This window comes from Leopardus geoffroyi, chromosome A1, assembly GCF_018350155.1.
Source record: "Leopardus geoffroyi isolate Oge1 chromosome A1, O.geoffroyi_Oge1_pat1.0, whole genome shotgun sequence".
Lineage (NCBI taxonomy): Eukaryota > Metazoa > Chordata > Mammalia > Carnivora > Felidae > Leopardus > Leopardus geoffroyi.
In genome coordinates this window covers 68,629,449-68,633,885 of record NC_059326.1, presented here as the reverse complement: position 1 = coordinate 68,633,885, position 4,437 = coordinate 68,629,449, and the positions used below count along the sequence as shown (strand labels likewise).

Sequence of the window (4,437 nt, the reverse complement as noted above, 5' to 3'; positions counted from 1 at the left end):
TTTTGGTTGATTGACAGGAATGCAAGTCATGCTGAATTCTGGTACCTGGAGAGGCTCCTCAAGGAGGATTTGCAGTACCCAACATAGAGCGCCTTTCTGTGGTATTCTAGACTCAGCCCTGCCACTCCAGTCACTCGGCTTCAGGCATGATGCCTCTGGGACACTGCTGTGGCCAAAAGATAAGGTCACAGAGGGAGACTGAGAGCAAGAGCAGAGGCAGGTCCAAACTGGTCATTGTTTATCCCTGCAGACAAGGCAGGCTGAGGTCAGCGCACAAGGGCAGGGAGGGGAAGGATGGTCCCAGCTCCTTTATGGAGCCCAACACACTACTCTCTTGAATGCAGTGGACTAGCTCTCATTCCTTGCTCCCACGAAAATGTTACAGCAGTGAGGGTTTGTCTCTGGAGCCATCCACACTACACAAGGAGAAAAATGTGGGGATGCAGCCAGGATGTAACTCACTAGAAAAACATGTACATGCGGCCCCATGGTTATATCTCTTGATAGGTAACAGGTTCACTTTCCGAAAGAAGTTAAAGATGGGAGCCGTGGTTGGCAACTGCCCTGATACGTCTGAGGAAAACAGATTATTTGCAGACTCCTAGTATCCTCCCTGTCTTCAGTAATTTAATAAGACAAAAGCTTGAATTGTGCATAGAGCCAGCTTTAAAAATGTCAGTTATGAAGAGATAACTTGCTGTGTCAGTCCTTGGGAAAGAAATCCATGTCACTGCTTCCTTGCTGCCCCACCTCTATGTGTGTTTGTGTGTGTGTGTGTACACAGTGCTGTGGAGTGATTATATAACTACTTGGGGCAAAGGTCTTTTTTTTTCACAGTTCCTCTTTTGTCTCTCAAGGCATTATTATCTACCTATCATCCCCTGTGGGTGGAGGGTCAGCCGCTGCAGGCAAAGTCCACCCAGAACCAAAACCTTTCATAAATCACACATGCCACGTCCAAAAGACATCACCACTTAAGGGTCTGAGGGGGCATGACGCAGGAATGAATAAAAGGGGTGCCCTGCAACCTGGAGGCTCAAGAGGTTGAAGAACTTATGTGCCTGCACCCATGCAGAGATGAAGCCAGAGGTAATCCATTTCATTCATAGTTTACAAAATAATTCTGTGGCATTGAACAGGAAACCAGAGGTGTTGGAAGTCAACCCAATGAACTCAATCAAAGGAAACCAAATTTTGATGTCCGGTGGTCTACAAACGTAAGAAATAGTAACTTAAGTGTTTCTTCCTCGTTGACACTTCCAAAAATATTCTTGACTTTGGTACCTTTTCCATGGTTGAACCTGAGTTGATCAAACAAGCGGTTTCCTAGTTCAAGGCCAGGCCTGACTTCATGGATGTGCAGACCATCCAGTAGCCCAGGGCCCATGTTCAAAGGGTCCCTTGTTTGGCTTAATCCTGTATTGTTGTGTCTTGAAATGTTTAATCATGCTATCTTTGAACTTGTGTTTTGCAAGTGAAATGTGATGGGACAGTGGAGCACACGTGTGAACAGAGAAGTTACATGCTATATGCGCGTGCACTGCGACTCTTTGTAGGCCTGTTTACAGATAGAATGGATGACATTCAACGAGCAAAGAATTCTGGTGGCTCCACAAGGCATGGCAGTTCAGTGACTCAGTACAAGTACCAGGCAAGTAAGTTGGGTCTTATAGCTGGGTATGAAGGGTCATTGACAACCCCTTTAGGCCATGCTTTCTGTTTAAAACAGAACTTGCTTCAGACCCGGAGGAAGACAATGACACTCTAATGAACACTAATGAACAAGGAACCCTATCAAGGAACCCATTCTTTACTTGTGTTACTTTCTTGAGTCGGCCAATAATACTGAAAATGGTGACCCAGAAAGAAAGGAAAAGATAGGGTAATGGTTTATTTTCTGTTCAGTCTTTCCTTACTCTTCAGTAAACTGAAAATAGAGTTGGTAGAATGTGTGCTGTGCAAAGCAGAGTTGCTTTTGTACAGTGTTTCCACTGTTGCAATAAAACCACAATAGACATGCAGGTATGAGCTTTGAAATTTGGCTTGTGTAATTTTGAGTATGCTACCTGAGAGACGAATGCTCTTACGTTTTCATTTAAAACTAGTATTGCACCCTATAAAGACCAATGGTACATTTCATGCTAGTCACCTAAATATGTTGATTTTTCTGGGGGCGCCTGGGTGGCTCAGTCAGTGGAGCATCCGACTTTGGCTCAGGTCATGATCTCACGGCTTGTGAGTTCAAGCCCCACATCGGGCTCTGTGCAGACAGCGCGGAGCCTGGAACCTGCTTCAGATTCTGTCTCCCTCTCTCTCTGACCCTCCCCCACTCACACTTTGTCTCTGTCTGTCTCTCTCTCTCAAAAATAAACAAACATTAAAAAAATTTAAAAATTAAAATGTTGAATTTTTTCTGATTTAGAATGACATTAAATAGCAAAAGCAAAATCAAACCAAAATAAACAAAAAAAAAAAAGAAAAAAACAAACCCAATTACCATGATAAATCAAAAGGAGACTTCAGAAGAAAGGAAAAACCTTATACTTTAATACTTTTTTTTTTTAAAGAGAGAGAGAGAGTGCAAACAGGGAGGAGGGGGGCTGAGGGAGAGAGAATCTTAAGCAGGCTCCAGGCTCAGGGTGGAGCCTGACCCCACGACCTTGGGATCAAGACCTGAGACAAAATCAAGTCAGTCGCTCAACCGGCTGAGCCACTCAGGGGCTCCTATTTTATTGCCTTTAAAGGCATTTTCTCTCCTACTTTTTCTTTCTTTTTTTATGGGACGCTTCACGAATTTGCGTGTCATCCTTGTGCAGGTTCTATGCTAATCTTCTCTGTATGGCTCCAATTTTAATATACAAGCTGCCAAAGCAAGCCCTCTCCTACTTTTTAAAAAAGAAGCCCCACATTTTCATTCTGTAATGAACCCTGCAAATTATATAGCTGACCCTGCTCAAGGCCTCATACATGCACAGGTCTGTTGTGCAAAACAGAGACTGCTGTAAATGTCTACTCTGGGTGACAATGTCAGAAAAGGACATTGTCTGCTCAAGGGCTCAGCCTTCAAAGGGCAAGTGGCTGTAGCCACGGGGTGCACGCACGGTAAGAAGGCTTCCCCGGAGCTGCTCTGTGGTCATAACTGCTCTGCAGAATTGCTTCTCAGGAGGAGAAGCTTCTAGCACTGGCCTTGGTCTTCACAGGCTCCCACCCTGCTCTGTCCATATGGGAGTCACTGTAGCATGAACACAGAAACTAAAGCATAGCGTGTTGGAAAGCGGTGATGACCGAATGGCAATATTTTCTTTTCAAATAAATATACAATAAAATTACCAAATGTGGATGTGTCTATCTATTCAGTGTCTGTGCTGCTGAAACTAGCACTGGGTGTATTTATTCAAAGAATATCCCTCGGAGATTTTGGCGATCCGGTTGCCCCTAGTTAGAAATAAAATAAAACAGAAAGGTCAGCTCTGGAGACTCAAAAGGCTTGTAAAACCACAGGACCAGTGATTGGTATGTTTGATGTGGACAGGTGGGTTAGGGAGGACGGCAAAGGCCAGACACAGACCACTTTTGAAGATGGGATCGAGAGAGGAGTGAGTCATCTGTTCTCAAGGTGCAGACTAACCAAACGGAGCATTCCTCAATTACCACTGGACAGTGTTGAGGATTTCACAAGCATCTGGGTATGGTTTCACTCACAATTGGGATGAAAGCAGGATTTACAGTTAAAGGGGATTAGAACTGTTTTCAAGATTTAACCAGATATCAATCTGGCATAATTAGGAAGGGAGGAACAAGAAATAGCTTAATGATGTCACCTGGCCATCGTACATCAGTGCACATAGCAGAAGGGGCTGCCTCCCGAGGACTGTCTGTGGCAAGTTGGAGAAAGAAAGAAACGGCGTCTTTGGCTAAATCACTTGCGTTTTTATTCTTTTCTAAACATGAGCGCTAAGATGAGCCACTCTAAGATTAAACACGATGCTGTCTTCACATCCCATTCCATTTCAACCTCCTCTTACTCACCAGCAACCCATCCATCATGGACATGAGTGTGTCTGGCTTACCGTTCATCAGGCCCAGGCCAGCTGGAAACTGTTTGGGGTTTCTCACTCAAACCAGATTTCAACTCTGATTTTTCGAAGGTTAACAGGTTAGTACAGCGGTCTGTTGTGTCAACAAGGCCCTAGAAAAAAATTAATCGTGAAAGCAATATCAAAAGGTCAAATGGGAGAAATTGAAAATGCTATCATAAAAAAATTACATGAGCCTTTTGTATGTGTTTCTGGGGCATTTAAATTCAAATGCAGAAGCATGACAAAGAAAATAAGATGATGTTGCTCAATGTAGTCGCACCCAGGGGCAAGTGACATAAGACACTAGCAGGGGAGGGAAAAGAATTTCAACAGCTCATAATGGCCTAATGTTCTCTGA

The 4,437-nt window shown here is 43.9% G+C and overlaps 1 non-coding gene across 1 annotated transcript; it reads right to left on the bottom strand.

Moving 5' to 3' along the window:
• Positions 1–2,771: 2,771 nt before the first annotated feature.
• On the bottom strand, positions 2,772–2,878 carry LOC123581650. The gene has a single exon (XR_006703910.1). It is a non-coding gene; the product is annotated as a U6 spliceosomal RNA (small nuclear RNA).
• Positions 2,879–4,437: the final 1,559 nt, after the last annotated feature.